At 38.3% G+C, this 21,066-nt stretch overlaps 1 protein-coding gene and 1 pseudogene across 18 annotated transcripts in view; both read left to right on the forward strand.

The window, feature by feature from the left end:
- LOC309835180 (uncharacterized protein) overlaps positions 1-2,987 on the forward strand; it is a 43,796-nt gene extending 40,809 nt beyond the window's left edge. For all 17 annotated transcript variants that reach the window (XR_014297958.1, XR_014297959.1, XR_014297960.1 and 14 more), the window contains one exon: positions 2,751-2,987. The gene's annotated coding sequence lies outside the window, so the exon portion shown is untranslated. The remainder of the gene's footprint in view (positions 1-2,750) is intronic.
- Positions 2,988-7,434: 4,447 nt separating this feature from the next.
- Positions 7,435-19,873, forward strand: LOC309835241 (ferritin light chain-like; annotated as a pseudogene). The gene is made up of 2 exons: positions 7,435-7,463; positions 19,223-19,873. The product of its transcript is annotated as a ferritin light chain-like (transcript).
- Positions 19,874-21,066: the final 1,193 nt, after the last annotated feature.

The following is a 21,066-nucleotide window of genomic DNA, read 5'->3' on the forward strand; positions in this document are numbered from 1 at the left end:
ATGTATACAGTGGTAAACAGCAGGTAATGAGAATGATATAAAACCAAACAGACTGTGTATGTTGGCACTGCTGCCAATAAAGCAATTATTAAATGCATTCATATGCATCTACGCTAGGTAAGCTCTTTAGGGCAATTGCTATGAGTTCTACATACCTGTCAGGATATTATATATAGCCCAGTTTCTATGCCCTTTATTCAAAGACGCTGAGAAAGGGTTACTCTGGGTAAATTCAGACCTTTTCTCAATATAGAATTTGGTCAACATGCATTCTGAACAGCAAAATTTCACAGTATTTTCCTACACTAATTGCCACCTCAGCAAATGCAGGATTAAGTATAATGGATTATAAGAAGTTAGAAAGGAAAGATGGAAGAAAAGAAGGAAGGTAGAAAAATGGTGGATATGGAGTACGTAGAGTGGACCTAAAACTAACCTGAGGTTTCCCTGAATTATTAGCATATGCTATAGAAACTTAAATGAAAAAATAAAAAAACCCAGCAAGGGAAACTCAAAGATTCTTTGCTTTTTCACTTTACTGCATATACACGTCCATCTTAAACAATCTATATGCTTATATCCAACAAGAGAGCATTGTTTTGCAAGGCTATTTGGGTTCTATCAGCATGTAAAGGTCAGACAACTCAACTTTAGCAGAGTCAGCTTTCAGGTGAATAATTGTTTCTTTCAGGTTGCGAGCATTTGAATTCTCCAGAAATGTTTCCCAAAACATGAAAATTAAAAGAGTCCTAGGACAGCGTCCTTTACAAGTTTTATAGTATCAAGGTTTTTGGAGGAGGAGTATCCTTGTCCATTATCAACACAATGATTCCAAGCAGATCAATTTATGCTGAGAATATTATATAACAGAACCCACTTCACATCCATTATACTGACAATGATCTTCCTTACTTCAACCTTGTGCTTCTTATAAAGTTGAAAATACTGAGCCAAGAACAGACAGTGACAATGCCAGAGACTCAGCTGTACCTATAGGTGCCTTCAGACAACATCAGCCACCCAGGCTAAAGTCCTGGTTTAAAACATCCCAACATGAATGAATCTCAAAAACCATATGCTGAGCAAGTGAAGCCAGATCAAAAGGGCACCCACTGTATTATTCAACTTACATGAAATTCTAAACTGGGCAAAAGTCATCTCTAAAGATAAAAAACAGATCTGTGGTTGCCTTGGGGTGGGAGATGGGGATACTTTTGCAAAAGCCTGGGAGGAAACTTTCTAGGGTTTTAGAATTGTTATCTATCTTTATGGGGGTGGTAGTTATACAAATGTATACATTAATTAAAAGTCACTGAGCCGTTGACTAAAAATGTCTGCATTTTATTGTATGTAAATGATACCTTAATAAGGTTGATTACAAAATGAACCAAAACCAAAACAAAGCAGAAGAAAAACCTCTCAAGACCTTAAAGAAAATACACTGTTTTCTTCCAGGGTACCAGATTGGAAATGAGGCATCGGTCTGTTCTACCCTCAGATTATCCCTAGGATTATCTAGTCTATTTTAAAGCACTAGAGTTCTCTATAAGGAAAACTCACCCCATGTTTAATTTCTTTGATTTCTTCTGTGCCTCTTCTCCCAACACAGTGAAGCCATTCACGGAAGAAAAACCAGCTTTTTCCAACTTTGCATCACCATATAGTCTTTGCAAAGCTATTATTTATAGAATAAAATTTGGTGACACTTTGTAAAAATCTAGCTTTTTGAGGCTTACAAATCTTAACAGTTAACCTATTGTGTCCACTGGAATTTGGAAAAAAAATTATTTTGAAAATGAATAGCTGAGAATTGACATTTTTGCTTTTTGTGATTTTCTCCTCCCCTAAGAGAGAAGTGAGTAGGAATGAGAAACACATACATAAAGAAAAAAAATTATCTTGTTGCCTTTGCATGGTTATAATTTATAGGAGGCCCTTTTCAACAATAATCTATTATCAGAATCAATAAAATACAATCTCCATGAAGGCCAGGCCAGGATATTTGTCTCTTTTTCAGCAGATTGCAATACAAAACACATTCATGGATATGCTTCTTGATGATCTTTGTAATACTGGAACAGTTGACCATTTCCTCATGCCTCTTCACCTTAACTTCAACCTGGTTTTTCACTGATGACCTCACATTTCCTTCTCTATCACTTGGTTGTGGGCCTCTTTTCCAACTCCAACTCCAACTCGCATTTCACTGTGGAACCAAAGGAAGACTCACACCTTCCTGCTTTTTAGTGATACCTCAAGGTCATTTCCATATTGTGATCACCCTGAAGAATAGCCAGACAATTGTTATTTCAGAGCCATCTGACAGTTTGTAGCTCTAAAAATTAACTAAGGACCGCATTTGTCAAAAATATCCTAGTTTAAGATTTTGGTAATACAGCAACAGTAATCCCGAAGTCACTTATGACAATCAGTGTGGGAAGCATCCTCCTTCAGGAAGATCCTTTGCCATACAATACTCTTTCCCTGTCAGGTAATAAGGAAGCACGGCCGAGGAAAGTAACCTTTTGTGGAAAGAAATACTTGGCTTCGAGAAGGCTTGCAGTTCATATCTTTTTGTTGAATTAGATTCCCCATTAATTACTTTATCCACAAAGAGGTAATTATCAGAATTATGTAAGCAATTAAGGAGATGCTACTCCACATTCTTTCAGCTTGTTGACCTTTCTCACTTTATTTCATGTGGCCATCTGAAACATCAGTGATTTACCTGTCTTTCTTTTTTTTAACAGATTTCTGTGTGTGTGTGTCCCCATGATGAAAACATCATTAAAGTAAAATATCATGAATACACTCTTAAGAAGCAGAGTCTACTGAAAGTCCTGGAAAATATGAAAGCACTAATATTCATGAACAACTGTACACTCTGAAAGTTACTCCAAATGTTGTTGATGTCTCTTTTGTCTAGGAGTTTTTCAAATTTTCTACCATGATCATTTGTTAGTTTTATAATTACATAATAAAGGTATTACGTCATACAATCTTTTGTTATCCATTGCAGTTTTAAAACTATTCCTTTCCTTGTCCTCAGCAGATATGTCACAGATTATTAGTACACAAGCAAAGACTTTCAACGTAACAGTACTTTATAGTGAGAAGAACTATACTGAGCTATCTCTATCCTAAGACAATGCACTAGGAAAGCACTAGGAATTCTTAAGCACTAGGAATACAGAGACGATCAAGGGGCAAGTTCCTTGCCTTCGAGTATACATGATCATTATAGCAAATGCTTAAATAGCACTTAGTATATAACTCACCACAGCAGTCTTATTATCCTCCTTTTTAATAGGTGAGCAGAGGAAGCCACAGGGAAGTCATAGGGTAAAGCCAGAATTTGAACCTAGGTAGACTAGTACACTCTCCACGGCTTTAACTACTACATTAAAAAATATATATATATATATATATATGTTATACATATATATATAAAAAAAAAAACTCCAAGTATTCCAAAGTTACAAAACACTTATCTACCAAAACTCAAAAAGGAGCACACAAACTTGCACAGAAAATAAACATGTAAAAGTTCATAAATAAACCACAATATAACCTGCTCCACATAATATACTGACTGCAGTGTCCTGGGCCTCTCCCATCCTTAGGTAGCTGGAAATTACAACAAAATAATACTTTTCACCTTTGGAAGCCACACCATCTCTCATACCAACCAACCAATTACTTCCTTAGAGGGAATAGGAAATTAACCTGAATATCATAAAAAAATATACATATATAGCATTACTGATGTAGAATCTTTGTTTAAAGACAATAATTTCAATAGCAGAGGGAACGTTACCATTGCAGGCTTCCGATAACCTCTATATTTGTCAGATTTCATGCTAAATCATATAATGCCATATTGTATCTGAAGCTATTTTTTCAGTAGTCCATTTTCTTAAATGGACTAGCAATGCCGTAAATACTGAGGAACATTTTGGCTCCCAAATCCTAAAGCCATTCTGATTATGCCTGGGTGATCATGGGGACGTCATCGGAACTACCAGAGAACTGGCTGAAATACCAGTGTTCTGGCCAGCTTACAAATCAGAAATTATACAGAATCCAATTTTATTTTTTTGTTAAGTAATTCCTATGAGGCTTTTGGGATGTCAATGTAAAGTCCTTTCATGTGTAATCTTTATCCATTAGATAGGGAACAATGCCAATCCCCGTCATAAATACTTTCACAACCTGACACTGAAAATCCACTGTAGGGCATAGGACCTGCAAATAGGATGTGAATCACACACATCCACTCATTCAGACAATCCACAAATGTTCATTTTTAAGTCTACTATATGCCAATAATGTACCGGCCTCTCAGATGCTAGACCATGCTAAATGCTGAAACAGACATACTCAGTTCGGGCCCTCCTGGAACTTATTACCTACAGAAGTGCCTTCGTTGTAAATGGTCAGGTCTCAGCCAATGCTATTATCATCAGCAGGTGACCAAAGGATAGAGCTTGCTTTCTAAACAAGCTCCACACTCTTTGCTTTCAACATTTTTGTTTTCCTTCAAGGCACATAATCCAGTGGTCAGTTTCTCCCAGTTAGTGAGGTTTGGGGAAAAGGTACCCAGTGAACAATTCCTTGTGGCCTCACTCTTTCCTCACACTCTCCTCTGTGCTTTTGAGCTAAAGAGACCTGGATTAAAGTCACTTGCTCTAACCCTATTATTTTAAAATACGGCTGCTCCTGCTTTGAGGATTTCCACTGGACCAACACAGCAGCAAAGCAGCACTGAATCAGAAGCAGGTAAATTTCAAAATGACAGCTCTAAACATATCCACTCTCCTTTTGTTCTCCTCCTATCCCTTTGCTCTGAACACCTCTGCCCTGAGGCTTTGCCTTTACCCTTCTCTGATTACTGCTCCAAAAGGGTTTCCAAGAGCGGGGAGTATTTATGGTTTCATTTGCTCCCAAGTCCTTGGTGGAAACGGATGCTTGCTTCCTGATTCTTACTAATTCCACACTCACATCATCAACACAAAAATCATCATTAAAAAAAAAATTTCCTCAGCTTCATATTTCTTCTGGGCCAACACTGAAAGAATATTTTCAAAGAAACACTATCCTCTCTCCTTTGCTCTTCTGAGTTTCACGTTCTTACCTCCAGTCTCATTTTCAACCCTTATTACAGGATGCATCACAAAAACAGAAGAAAGTTCTTTGTGCTTTCCTGTACCACCTAATTATTCTAATTTGTTCTGTTTCTACCGAACAGAATGCGAAATCAACACAAAGGCTGATTATGCGACCTCTTCCAAGGGAATGGTCTGAGAGTTGTCTATTTACTAATGAAGCTCAGTGTGTATTAAGGGTTGACTGAAGCAATCATCAGGAATTTTCATCCCTTAAATTAGTCTTTTCTACCAGATGCACATCTTTCATTTCGGATAATATAACTTTTAAGTTCAGGATACAACTGGACAAAAGAAAAGAAAAAAAGGTAACCAACACAACATTTGCAGTAATAACACAGTAACAGCTCTCATCCTTCCCTGAGGAATTCAGCCTACTTTATGGACACAATTTAGTACAAACTCATAAGAAAGCTAACAAAGCCCCAAACCCCTTCACAAGAGCGTAGAGAGGTAAAGGTCAGAAATTATTACTGCCAGACCCAGCAGACAATGGCACCTACCGGAAAGAGCACAGGACAGGAAAACCTGGAAGCCTGTGTTCCAGTTTCGGTTATTCCTGTAAGCATTAGTACGACCTGAGTGAACTCAGCCTGCCCTGCTTTTTCCGTTTATAAAAACCTACATCATCCTCTCAGTAGAATGAAATGCCACATCTGAAAAGTTGCAGATCTCTTTAGGAAAGAAAAAAGCTCATGCTTTCCAACCAAAATGGAATAATTCAGTCAATGGAGACTTAATAAAAATCTGCCATAAAGCAATTGTTTACTTGAAATCTATCTTTTGTGGTATATTTATTGGGGTAAGGAGTGTAAGCAAATCATAATTAGAGTTACCGATTATTCCAGAAATCAAGGTCATTGAGTTCAGATTCCAACTTTGACCCTGACCCAGGCTTACAGAGATGTAAGATGTCCCAATACCTCATATCCACCATACATGGGAGAAACAAGGTATGCAGACAGATCCTCTTATAAATATCCCATATGTCGTGGTTTTAATACAGGGTCTCAGATTCATTGCCATTCTTCACATCCAGATGTGGGCATTTTCCCTTGAATTTAGGCAGGCTTTCCATGGCTTCAAACAATAGAGCAGGGGTCAGTAAATTATGGCTGGTGGGCCAAGTCTAGGCCTCTACCAGCTTTTATAAATGAAGCTTTATTGGAACACAGCCATGTTCCTTAGTATATGTATTGTTTGTGTCTGTTTTCACATCACAGCAGCAGAGCTAAGTAGTTGCAAAAGAGACTGTATGGCTTGTAAAGCCTAAAATATTGACTGTCTGACACTTTATGGAAAAAGGTCTCCAACGCCTGCAATAGTATATAATGAAAGTGATGCTATGTAACATCTAAGACTAGGTCATAAAAGGTCATGCAGCTTTTGCATGATTCTCGTGGAATGCTTCAACCCTGGGCACTCATTCTCTTGGAATACTCTATCTTGAATCCTAACTACCACGTTATGAGAAGTCCAAGCCACCTGGGCAGCCATCTATAGGCACTCCAGTCAACAGTCCTTGTTGGGCCCAGTCTTCAAGGGCCAGACATGTGAATTAAAATTATCTAGATGATTCCAGCCCCAGCCATCTGAATCCTCATGAGCTGAGGTTCCAGACATCAGTCATGGAGTAGAGACAAGCCATCTCCTCTGTGTACTGTTTGAATTGCTGACCCACAGAATCTGGGCACATATTAAAATTTTTGTTTATTTCACCACTAAGTTTGGACTTCTTTATTATGTAGCAATAGATAACTATAGCACTGTGTCTGTACACAGGATATCTACATTTCACAGAGCACAGATTTTTAGATGTGAATGTTGACTGCTCAATTTCTAAGAAGAACGTATACACACACATAGGTACAAAATGTTTATGTATATGTAAATATTAGACCTATATAATAAACTAATCTATATTATCCATAAAATGAGGGGGCCTTGATAATGGTTAACATTATTTTTCGGTATTTATTGTGTTCCAAGAACTGATAAATTCTTGCATTGTATGAATTTTCTCTTTCACCCTCATAGCAACTCCCTGAGAGAAGTAATGGTATCTCTATTTTATAGATGAGAAAACTGAGGCAAAAACAGATAACATGCTCAAGAGTACTCAACAAGTAAATTTTAGAGTCAAGATTTGAACCCAGGTTCTCAAGTTTTAGATCCCTTACTCATACTCACCAAGCTATATACTGAGGAAGGGGATGAAAGCTGACGCCATTACCTCATGCTCAAGAAGTTAGACAGAAACTTAGCAGGTATGGTTGAAAGAAGACAGGACTTGGAGTCGTAAGTCCAGAGCCTGAGTTATGAGATGAATTCTCCTCTCATCTAGATATAGGTTTGTTTTTAGAAAATGAAGAAGATCACTGCATATTTTGATTGTTAATTTCTGTACTTAATGATTACCAAAGAATGGAATTTTACCAGGGAGCTATTTTGCAATGACATAAATTATTGATTCAAACTCAAACCTTTATTATAAATTATTGATTCAAAATCAAATCTTTATTAAGTCTCCCTTGCATCAGAAGTTTTTCCCACTCTTCATTTCTTTGAAACCCTTTCCTGTCTACTCTTGGCCAAAGCTTGAAGCCTAATTTAACACTTGGAAATAAAATAATGAAATAGTCATAACACAGCAATTCCAATGCCTACTGAAATGGAAGCACTAAATAATTTTTCAGATAATTTAGGAAATTAAAAATATTTACATCATAGATGCAAAGACAGAAGTTACTTGTGTAATAAATGGTGAGACAAAAAGTTTCTGGTCAAGTAGATTTGTTTAAATATGATCACTAATCTGAGTTCTTCCCCTGTGCTAAAACCCAGTGACAGGTTGCATACAGCTTCTAAAGGGATAGTTCAGTGCATTGGGTCAAATTCATGCCATAAAATGTGGTATTAGTACTAGAAGACAGAGTGACTGTCTTCTTTGGGACATAGATGAAGACCCCAAGATAGACAATATCAAGGACAAATTATGTAGAATAAGATATTATCTCAGTCCTTGGAACATGTCATCCAGGATAGAACAAGAAGTAGATTTATTATCAAGTACATGAAGCCAGAGACAGTAAGCAATGAGTGGTAGTTGGTTAAAATAGACAGGTTTTAGAAGCAGAGGCACGGATGTAGAAAACAAACTTAGGGTTACCAGGGGATTGTGGCAGGGAGGCTAAATTGGGAGATTGGGACTGAAATATACACACTACTATACATAAAATAGATAACTAATAAGAACCTGCTCTTCTTATTAGCCCAGGGAACTCCATTCAGTACTCTGTAATGGGCTATTTGGAAAAGACTCCAAAAAATAAAAAAATAAAAGTGGGGCTTCCCTGGTGGCACAGTGGTTGAGAGTCGGCCTGCTGATGCAGGGGACACGGGTTCGTGCCCCGGTCCGCAAAGATCCCACATGCCGCGGAGCGGCTGGGCCCGTGAGCCATGGCTGCTGAGCCTGCGCGTCTGGAGCCTGTGCTCCACAACGGGAAAGGCCACAACAGTGAGAGGCCCGCGTACTGAAAAAAGAAAAAAAAAAAAGTGGATATATGTACATGTATAACTGATTCACTTTGCTCTACACCTGAAACTAACACAACACTGTAAATCAACTATACTCCAATAAAAATTTTTTTAAAAAATAGGTTTTAAGAACCATAGTCAGGGAGCAGTGTGGATTGGAAAGACCTGGCAAAAATTTCTGCATCCTCAGACAATGCTCCCCAAGCTGGCTACTGCAAGGGTGAGCATTTAAGAGATCTTTGACCTAAGGAGGACGTGAGATTAACAATCTATCCCAATGTGCATGAATTATTCTCCTCAGTGCTATCAGAAATCAGATGGCATCCTAGAGCAGGGGTCAGCAGATCTTTTTTGTAAAGGGTCAGATAGTAAATATTTTGGATTTTCTTTACCATACTTCTCCATTGCAACTGCCCATCTGCTGCTGTAGCACAGAAACAGCCATGCACAATACGTTAATGAATGAGTGCGGCTGGGTTCAAGCAAAACGTTATGTACAAAACCAGGAGTCAAGCGAGATCTGAACAGTGGGCCAGAGTGTGCGGACGCCAGTTCTGGGTCAGTGTTCACGGCTGAATGAGTCATGAGGCCTTAAGTTCCAGTTCTCATTGTACTACTTTCTACCTGGGTGAACTTGGGTTCATCCTTTTATTTATATGGGCCACTGTATTAGTCAAGGTTCTCCAGAAAAACAGAACCAACAGCATGTGTATACAATGTGCCCATATATACTGATAGATATAGATCTAGATATCGATATTGATACCTAGATCTATATCCATATCTATATAAAGATAGAGAAAGAGAGAGAGATTTTAAACAACTGGTTCACACAATAATAGAGGCTTGGTAAATTCAAAATCTGCAGGTTAGGCTGTCTAGAGACTCTCGGAAGAGCTGCAGTTCAATTTCTGTAAGTCTTCTGGCAGAATTCCTTTTTGCGACAGGGAGGTCAGTCTTTATTAAGAGCTTCAACTGATTGGATGAGGCCCATGCATATTATGGAGGATAATCTGCTTTACTCAAAGTCCACCACAAATTTAATTATGAATTTCATCCAAAAACACCATCACAGGGACTACCCTGCTGGCACAGTGGTTAAGAATCCGCCTGCCCATGCAGGGGACACGGGTTTGAGCCCTGGTCTGGGAAGATCTCACATGCCGTGGAGCAACTAAGCCCATGCACCACAGCTACTGAGCCCGTGCACCTAGCGCCCATGCTCTGCAACAAGAGAAGCCACCGCAATGAGAAGCCTGCACACCACAACAAAGAGTAGCCCTCGCTTGCTGCAAATAGAGAAAGCCCACGTGCAGCAACGAAGACCCAATGCAGCCAAAAATTATAAATAAATAAAACATAAAAATTTTAAAAAACACAAAAACACCATCACAGAAATATCCAGAATAATATTTGACCAAATAACTGGGCATGGTGGCCCAGACAAATTGACATGGAAAATTCACCACCTAAGCCATAGTTTTGTCACCTTTTACTAAGAAATATGACTTATCTGAGCTATTTTGATACCTAGAAGATACCTTCTAGAGGTAACACCCTCAGTATTTTACATGGTAGGCAGTAGAGGGAATGAGCCCATTTGCCCAGTCATATGACACCTAAAGGATAAAATTCTGTCTTCTCTCTCCAACCCACAAGGATGAATGCCAAAAATACATCACTTATATCTGCTTTAGCTAACATAGGATAGGTCTGGAACAGACCTATGCTCCCAGTAAGTCTCATGAAATGCTGTTTCATTAAGGAGAGACTTTACTTGCTAAGATTAGAAGCAAAAGAGGGTGGTGGATGAAAAACTGCCCAAGGATATAAGCTCATGCAAGGAAGCAGGAGAGAGAATGGGTATCCGAAGATGTGCGCTCTGAGCCAACACTAATTCCACAGCATCAGGTTATAATTCAGGCAGCCCAACCGCTGGGTTTTTTTTCCCCTTCTTTTCCCCCAAAGAGGGACAAGCATACTGACAAAGGAAGAGCATCAGTCACCACAGATAAATTGCTTTTTAGAGGTGATCTCGCAAATGATTTGGCTCAGTGTAGACTATGATTTGGCTCCCCAAACCATAAGCTAGAGCATTTCATTCCAGGTCCCTCCTCAAATATCCATGATAGGTAAAACTCTGGCATCAAGTAGGTCTTGAAATCTCCCCAGGTGATTATAATATGCAACCAGGGCTGAGAATCTGGAGATGTAGAGCAAATTTAAATTGAACTTTAGTTAAACAGTAAAACAAGCTCTGACTCTACTGGCTGGAGCTAGACAAGGGATATGGATTTAGTGGGATGAGAAGATAAAGGACACCAGGGAGTAAATCAAATGCTTTACACCTGTGCTTAGCTAATTGTTACTCAGATAATTCAGACAATCTTACAGCACCTGAACCCTGAAATTCCTCAGTTCTGTTTAAAAAAAAGTAACTCTTCAAGTAACTGAACTCTGAGAATCATGCCAATCATAAAGAAAAAGAAGAAATCTTATTTTTTGAATTAGTTGATTTCATATATACTGTTTCACTTTCATGATATTAACAAGTTATCTTTCTTTCCATTTTATGTTTGAGGAAAGTAAGGCTTTAAAGTCTCAGTAATTTTCTCAAGGTCACTTGTTAAGGGTGTGGTAGGCAGCATAATGGCTCCTAAAAATGCCCTCACCCTAATCCCTAGAACCCAATAATATGTTACCTTACATGGTAAAGAGGACTTTGCAGATATGGCTGAAGTTATAGGCCTTGAGATAGAAAGATTATCCTGGATTACCTCATGGAACAAATCTAATTGCATGAGTCCTTAAAAGCAGAAAACCATTCCCAACTGTAGAAAGAGAAAGAGAGAGATGTCCTAATAGAAGCAGAATCAGAGAGATGCAACATTTTGGGGTTTGTAGGTGGAGAAAGGGGACTCTGAGTCAAGGACTACAAGTGACCACTGGAAGCGGATAAAGTCCAGGGAACAGAAACACCCCTAAGAGCCTCCAGAAAAGAATGTAGCTCTGCCAACACTTTTTTTTCTTTTTTAACCATCTTTATTGGAGCATAATTGCTTTACAATGGCGTGTTAGTTTCTGCTTCATAACAAAGTGAATCAGCTATACATATACATATATCCCCATATCTCCTCCCTCTTGCATCTCCCTCCCACCCTCCCTTCCCTATCCCACACATCTAGGTGGACACAAAGCACAGAGCTGATCTCCCTGTGCTTTGTGGCTGCTTCCCACTAGCTAGCTCTTTTACATTTGGTAGTGTATATATGTCCATGCCACTCTCTCACTTCATCCCAGATTACCCTTCCCCATCCCTGTGTCCTCAAGTCCACTCTCTATGGCTGCGTCTTTATTCCTGCCCTGCCCCTAGGTTCTTCATAACCATTTTTTCTTTTTTTTTTTAGATTCCATATATATGTGTTAGCATATAGTATTTGTTTTCCTCTTTCTGACTTACTTCACTCTGTATGACAGTCTCTAGGTCAATCCACCTCACTACAAATAACTCAATTTCATTTCTTTTTATGGCTGAGTAATATTCCATTGTATATATGTGCCACATCTTTATCCATTCATCTGTCGATCCTGCCAACACTTTTACTCAATTGAGGCCAATGTCAGACTTGTAAGGTAATAAATTTACGTTGTTTTGAGTCACTAAATTTGGGATAATTTGTATGAAAGCAATAAAAAAAAATACAGAGGTCCTACAAGAGCCAGGCTATATATTTATACTTAAGTATTTCTGAAATGAATTTAACCTTGTGATTGACAGCAGCAGCAGCAGCAGCTTCCAAGGGATCCCACCACACACCTGAGGCAAAAGGAGCCTAATACAAAGCAGTGACAGCAGCAGGTCACTGCCCCACACTTGGGGTAGAGGGGGACTTGATCTACTGTAGCAGCAGCATAGCCTGAATGGGAACCCATCCTCCTGTGGCACTAGTCCCATCAACATTAGTCTAATCTGCTAGCATCTGCTGTGCCAACAGGCCCAACATATACAAACCCTCCAACTCAGTAGCATTAAGTGAGCCAGGCTCAGTGTTTCCTGAAACTCATATCCAGTTGCACTGGAAATCCAAGATATCACCTACTGTTATGAAAACATAAACAATAACAGAAGACTGGGAACTTCAGAAAGAAAAGGGGAACAATGGAATGGGTGAAAACAAATGGGGTAAATATAAGAGACTATCATTAGCCTCATGAGTTTCTTAAATTCTATATGATGGTCAAAGCAAAAATGATGACACCATCTGATGGGGTTCTAAATGTAGAGAAAGGAAATACTACAGAAAATCATACTTTAACTTCGCTTGAAGTAATGAAACACTGATTCCAGTAGGCTATGATAAGTTACATATGTATACTGTAATGCCAAAAGCAACCACTAAGAAAACTATACAAACAGTATACACAAATGATTATAAATGAATTAAATTAAAATGGACTTATTAAAAAATGTTTAAGTAACCCACAAGAAGGAAAAATAAGGGAAACACAGGATTGAGAAACTAAGGTAAAAGACAAAACAAAAAATAACATGGTAGACCAAATCTTTGACATGGCAATAATTACATTAACGGTAAATGATCTAAATAACCAAGTCAAAGACAGAGATTGGAAGAGTAGATTAAAAAATCGCAAGCATGATCCAACTATATACTGTCTATAAGAAGCTTACTTTCAACATCATGATATAGGTAGTTCAAAGTAAAAGGATGAAAATGATATATCATGTGAACATTAATCAGAAAAAGCAGAAATGGCTATATTAATATCAGATAAAGTAGACTTCAGAGCAAAGGAAATTATTAGGGGCAAAGAGGGTCATTACATAAAGATAACAGGAATAATCCACCTAGATGACCTAGTGATACTAAATGTGTGTGCACCAAACAACAGAACTTCAAAATGCATGAAGCAAACACTGAAAAAGGTAAAAGGAGAAAGTTTTAAATCCACAATTATTATTTGAGACTTCAACACAGCAATTTATACAACTACCAGAGAGAAAAATCAGCAAGGATATGGAAGAACTGAAAACATCATCAATCAACAGGATATAACTGACATTTAAAGAACACACTCAGTAAGAGCAGAATACATATTGAAGTGTCCATGGAACATTCACTCATATACCATATACTGGTGATAAAAAACCATTAGCAGATTTAAAAGAATTAAAATCATAGAGAGTATGTTCTCTAGCCATAATGGAATCAGACTAGAAATCAATAAGAGAAAGACAACAGGAAAATCTTCAATCACATGAAAACTAAACATCACAATTCCAAATAACTCATGGGTAAAAAAGACAGCATCAAGGAAAAAATTTTTAAATGCATAGAATAAAAGAAAATGGAGATATAACAGATCAAAGTTTGTGGAATGAAGTGAAAGCAATGCTGAAAGGGAAGTTTATAGCACTAAATTGGGAAAGAAAATATTTCAAAGCAATAATCTAATTTTCTATATTAAAATAGTAAAAAAGGAAGAGGAAAAAACACTAAACAAGCAGAAAGAAGGAAATAATAAAGATGAAACAGAAATCCATGAAACTGAAAACAGGAAAATAGGGGGGAAAATCAATGAAACAAAAGGCTGGTTCTTTGAAATAAGCAATCTAACCAATAAAGATCTAGAAAGACTGATAAAGATTAAACAGAGAGATGGCACAAATCACAGATATCAGAAATGCAACCAGGGATACCATGACATATCCTGCAGGTTAATGAGGGACAAGTTACTATGAACAAGTCTACACTATAAATTCAAAAATGTAGATGAAATGGGCCAATGTTTCTACACCCAAAACTACCAAAACTCAGCCAAGATGAAATAGATAATCTCAATTTTCCTGTAACCATTAGAAACACTGGTTTTTCATTTAAAAACTCCCAAAAGAAATGTTCAGGCTTAGATGTTTCACTTTTACCCAAGACTTAAAGAATTAACACCAATTTTACATGATTTGATAAGAAATAGAAGTAGAGGGAACAGTTTCTAATTAATTTTATGAAGCCAGTATTACCTTGATACCAAAACCAGACAGGGATAGTATAGAAAGAAGAAACCTACAGACCAATATTTTTTATGAAATTGGCTGAAAAACCCTCAGCCAAATATTAGCAAATTAAATCCAGAAATATATGAAAAGAATAATATACCATGACCAAGTGGGATTTATTCCAGTTATGCAAAGTTGGTTAAATATTTGAAAATTAAACAGTGTAATCCACCATATCCAATAGATTAAGGGGGAAAAGTCATGTGATCCTATCCATTAATGCAGAGAAAGCATTTGACAAAATCCAATCCCATTCATGATTTTAAGAAAAGAAGAAAAAAAACTCCAAGCAAACTAGGAATAGAAAAGGAGCATACTGAAACTCATAAAGATGATCTACAAACAACCTGTACCGACATGATATTTAACTGTGAAAGACTGGATGCTTTCTCTGTAAGATCAGAAACAAGGCACCGATATCTGCTCTCACCACTTTTATTAAATATATCACTGGAGGTTCTAGTAAGAAAATAAAGCAAAAATAAATAAATACATAAATTTAAAAGTTAAATTTTTTAAAAGTTTATTTAAAAGATAAAAGGACTATTCCTACTACGTTGCATAGGAAGGAACATATCCTACTGAATGTTGAATAGCAATATATCCTATTATACTGAATAAGGAAAAGTAAAACTGTCTGTATCTGAAGATGGGATGATAATCTAAATGGAGAAAATACCAAGGAATCCACAAAAAGCTTGAGAAATAATATTAGTTTGTAAATGATTTAGAGTACAAGATCACCACAATTTTATCAAATTATATATTAATAACAAATGTGTAGAAGCTTAAATAAAAATATGTGATGCCATTTACAACTGACCTAAATAAATACTTAAATATAAGCCCAATAAGACATTTATAGGACCTCTAGACTGAAAATTACAAAATGCTGATGAAGAAAAAATTTTAAGTCGCAAACAAATAGGGAGACATACCTTGTTCATGGATTAGAAAACACAACATGATAAAGATGTCAATTCTCCCCAAGTTAAGAGGCTTAACACAATTACTCTTAAAATGCCTTCAAGGTTTTTGTGGATATAGACAAGCTTATTCTAAGATTTATATGGTAAGAAGAGGCTGAAGAATAGCTAAAACAACTTGTAAAGGAAGATGAAAATGGGAGGAATTAATCTACCCAATTTCAAGAGTTTGCAGTAATGATGGAGGGTAGATACATAGATCAATGGAATGGAATAGAGAACCCAGAAATAGACTGACATCAATACATATAACTTGTTTTTGACAGCAGTGCAAAAGCTATCAAGGAAGAATAGACTTTTCAAAAAATGGTACTGAAACAGTTGGACATCCCTCGACAAAAACAAAAAAAAATTAACCTTAACCTCCACACCTTACACAAAAATTAAATCAAAGTGGATCATAATCTTAAATGTAAAAGCAGGACATTTTTAGAAAAAAAAATAGGAGAGAATGTTTGGCATCTAGAACTAGGGGAATAATTCTTAGACTTGACACCAAAAGTATGATCAATAAAGCCAAAAACTGATAAATTGGATCTCATCAAAATGAGTTAAAAATGCTTCATAGAAGATCCTTTTAAGTGGATGAAAACTCAAATTACACAGTAGGAAAACATATTTGAAAATCCCATATGAGACAAATGACTTGTATCTATAATATACAAAGAACTCTCCGAACAACTTAAAAAAATCCAACTAGAAAATAGGCAGAAGACAGGAACAGACATTTCATGGAAGAGAATATACACACGGCAAAGGAGCACATGAAAAGATGCTCAGCATCATTAGCCATTAGGGAAGTGCCAATTAAGACCATAATGAGATGTCAGAGAGTAACTAAAATTAAAGTATAGTGACAACATCAAATGCTGGCGAGTACATAGAAAAATTATATCACATCACTGGTGGGAAAATAAAATGGTTTAGCCACTCTGATCAACAGCTTGACAGTCTCTTTTAATCCTAAAAGTAGATTCACCCTACAACGCAGTAATTGTACTCTTGAGCATTTATCCAAAAGAAACAAAAACTTAATTAAGTTCCCACAGAAACTTACACATAAATGTTCATAGCAGTTTTATTTATAATAGCCCAAAACTGGCAACTACCCAAATGTCTTTCAGTGGATGAATGTTGAAACAAATTGTGATAAAATCTTATGATAGAATACTACCGAGCAACAGAAAGGAACAAATTATTAATATATGCAAAAATTGAAATGAACTTCAAGGGAATGATGCCGAGGGAAAAATTCTGAAAAGCCGATCTCCGAAGATTAAGTAATTAATGATTATGTTTACATATTATTCTTAAAATAACAAAACCGTGGAGATGGAGAACAGATTAGAAGTTGCCAAGGGTTAGAGATGGGGGTAGAAGGTACAGCGGGGGAACTCTGTGAGGTTTTTGTGGTTCCAGTACAAATAATACAGCAATCTTGGTTTTAATCCCTAAAGATTTCTAAAAGCAATTCCTAATAAGAGGTGTCCAGATATTTAGCAATGGCAGATTAGAGGTATAGCTCCCCAACATAACAACTTCAAAAGAGAACATACTAATTCAATGCATATGTTAATTTCAAAAAAAAGGCCAGTCACAATACTTAAATGGTATATATCTTAACTATATTATTCTAAGTATCCAGCTATACCAGATGGACTAGCAAGATTTTCTGTACATTCAACCTTATTTAAGACAGTAAATCTTATAATAAGACAGTTAGAAAAAGAAAAAAAAAAAAAACCTCAACTACAGTTGGATATTCTCATAGGAAGATGAGGTGAAAATATGCAGCAGCGGTTCAAAAGCTTAAGCAGTGGCACCTAAATTTGGTTGTGCATTAGAATCATCTGAAGCACTTTTTAAAAACCCTCACACTGACGGTTGGTCATCGTAGACCAATAAAATCATTTTAAATCTCCTCAGACGATGCCAATGTCTAGCCAGAACTGAGAACCAGCGGACTAAGCAGAAGGGGATGTTTCTACAAAGATCTCTTAACAATAAGTCCTTTCACCCAATCAGATTTACCTCCCCGCAAAGGGCTAAAGAACGCTAGTGTTGTCCATACTTGCTTAGCTTTAATTAGCACTTGTGACTTGCCCAAAACCTAGATCATGTTTCCCCTAAATTTCATGTTATTCCCTACGTTTTTCAAACCCAGGGCTAAGGGGTTTGCCAGGATGAGATTTTAAGTGCTCACACAGGGCAAGTCCCTGGCAAACCAGGACAGCGGTCCCTCTACATTGAAATGTAAAGCATCCTAAATAACCCTGCCACTGCTCCCAGATCCTAGTCTGTGCCAACCAGTGGAGAAAAGGCATTCTCCATTACCACCACGGCAAATGCTGCTGTACTTGCCTTGGCTGGTCCCTATCTTTTCCAGGCACCACTCCCCTTCACCTGCTGGTGGACGCTTTGGCCAGCTGACAATGCAGATATTTTCAAACTTTAAGGTGAATAAAAATCATCTGGAGGGCCTGTTATAACAGAGATCACTGAGCCCCACCAGAGTTGCTGATTGCATAGGGCTGGGACAGGGCCCTAAAACTTGAATATCTGACACATTATCAGGGGACGCTGGTAAAACTGGTCAGGTTGTTACCGAATGCAGGTTCGTGTGTCTGAAGCACAGTGAGGCCAAACAAACCTAAAGGTTGGAGTCTGGAGCAGAGAAAGGTTTATTGCAGGATCGAGCAAGGAGAGGGGTGGCCCGAGTTCCAAAACACCCTGAAATCTCCAAAGGATTTCAGCAAAGCATGTTTAAAGGCCAGGTGAGGGAGGGACGTCCCAGGGAATGTGATCAGCTCGTGCACAATCCTCTGATTGGTTGATGTGGAGGCCACAGGGCAGGTAACATTATCCATCCTTAGCTGCCAGAAGGTCTGGGGGCTACGTGCTCATGATCATCAAGGAGTTAATTTCTTCCATTGGGTGGTGGTTTTTAGCATCTGAAAACTCAAGAAATATGCCTGAGATACTAGTATCTGAGTACTTCAGAGAGGAACTACAGCAGAGGATATGGGGGATGGGTCTGTCCTAGGAAGGCCCCATAGGGTACTGCTTGGTTACAAGGTGACCATACTTTGAGAACCACTGCTCTAGTGGCTTGGAATGTTCAGAAAGTAATGGAAGAATCCCTTCCCAGGTCTAGATTCTAGTATCGCCACCTATTTTGGTGGGGGGAAGGGTAAGTTTTGTCCTTGCTTGGACTTCTTGTTCATTTATAGCAAAGCCTATTTGAGGCAGGGCGCTCGGCAGTCCTGCAGTTCTGTCTTTTGCTTCAACAGTTTTTGGAATGAACAGACCCAGGGACGCTCCTTGCTCCAGCCCCCGACCACCTTCCAACCTTTCTTCCTGTCGCAACCTTTGGAATCAGCCACTCAGCTATCCTCAGCCTCCAGGACAGGCCAACACCGTTTTTTGAGCTTAGCTCCTTATCACTGATCAACCACGAGTTCCCAGGTGCGTCAGAATTATTCCATCGAGGTGGAGGCCGCCGTCCACTGCCTGTTCAACATGCATCTGGGGACACTTACCTCTCTCTGAGCTTCTATTTCGACAGCAACAATGGGACTCTGGACAGTGTGGGCCACATTTTTCGCCAACTGGCTGAGGAGAAGTGTGAGGGCGCCCAGCGTCTCTTGAAAATGCAAAACAAAACCAGTGCTGTGGCCGCGCCCTCTTCCAGGATGCGCGGAAGCCTTCTCAAGATGAGTGGGGTAAAACCCAGGACGCTGTGGAAGCCGCCATTCTTAGGGAGAAGAGCCTGCACCAGGCACTATCACATCTGCGCGCCCTGGGTTCCGCCCGCGCAGACTCCCACCTCTGTGATTTCCTGGAGAGCCGCTTCCTGGAGGAGCAGGTGAAACTCATCAAGAAGATGGGCGACCACCTGACCAACCTCCGCAGGCTGGCTGGTCCGCAGGCTGTGCTGGGCGAGTATCTCTTTGAAAGGCTCACCCTCGAGCACAAACAGGAGTCTCTGAAGTCCAGCGGCCTCTGAGGAGCCCCTCTGGCATCAGAGCTTCTGCCTGAAGCCCTGCTCTGCAGCTACTAGGCAGCTTTGTAACCGCCCTGGAGCCCTCTCCCAAGCCTTGGACCAAATGGAAACAATAACACTTTTTGCAGAAGGAAAAAAAAAGCCTATTTGAAACACAAACAGAATAAAGAGGAAAAAAAGAAATATATATGTATATATATATATTCATGTTTTTTTTCCCTTTTTTTAAAAATTTATTTTACTGAAGTATAGTTGATATACAATGTTGTGTTAGTTTATGCTGTACAACAAAGTGATTCAGTTATACATATATATAATTTTTCATATTCTTTTCCATTATGGTTAATTACAGGACATTGACTATAGTTCCCTGTACTATACAGTAGGACCTTGTTGTTTATCCATCATACATATAATAGGTTACCTCTGCTAATCCCAAACTCCCAATCCATCACTCCCCCACCTCCCCCTTCCCCTCGGGAACCAAAAGTTTGTGTGCTATGTCTGTGAGTCTGTTTCTGTTTCATGGATAAGTTCATTCGTATCATATTCTAGATTCCACATATAAGTGATATCATATGGTATTTGTCTTTCTCCTTCTCACTTACTTCATTTAGTATAATAGTCTCTAGGTCCAGCCATGTTGCTGCAAATGGCATTATTTCATTCTTTTTTATAGCTGAGTAGTATTCCATTTTATATATATCACATCTTCTTTATCCATTCATCTGTGAGTGGACATTTAGGTTGTTTGCATGTCTTGGCTATTATAAATAGTGCTGCTGTGAACATAGGGGTGCATGTATGTTTTCGAATTATAGTTTTGTCCAGATATTTTCCCAGGAGTAAGATTGCTGGATCATATGGTAGCTCTATTTTTAGCTTTTTGAGGAACTGCCATAGTGTTTCCATAGTGGTTGCACCAATTTACATCCCCACCAACAGTGTAGAAGTAAGTCAGAAAGAGAGAGACAAATACCGTACGCTAACACATATATATGGAATTTAAGAAAAAAATATGTCATGAAGAACCTAGGGGTAAAACAGGAATAAAGACACAGACTTACTAGAGAACGGACTTGAGGATATGGGGAGGGGGAAGGGTAAACTGTGACAAAGCGTGAGAGAGGCATGGACATATATTCATGTTCTTTTAACATATGAATTGCCCCACTTTATCTGTGTGAAATAAGTTTGTTCCCGTTATTGGGCTGCTTCTCAAGCTTTGCTGCTCATTTGAATTACCTAAAGAGCTTTTAAGAAAAACATTGGTGTCTGGGTCCCAGCCCCAGAGATTTT

Source organism: Grampus griseus (genome assembly GCF_964374135.1).
Source record: "Grampus griseus genome assembly, chromosome: 17".
NCBI lineage: Eukaryota > Metazoa > Chordata > Mammalia > Artiodactyla > Delphinidae > Grampus > Grampus griseus.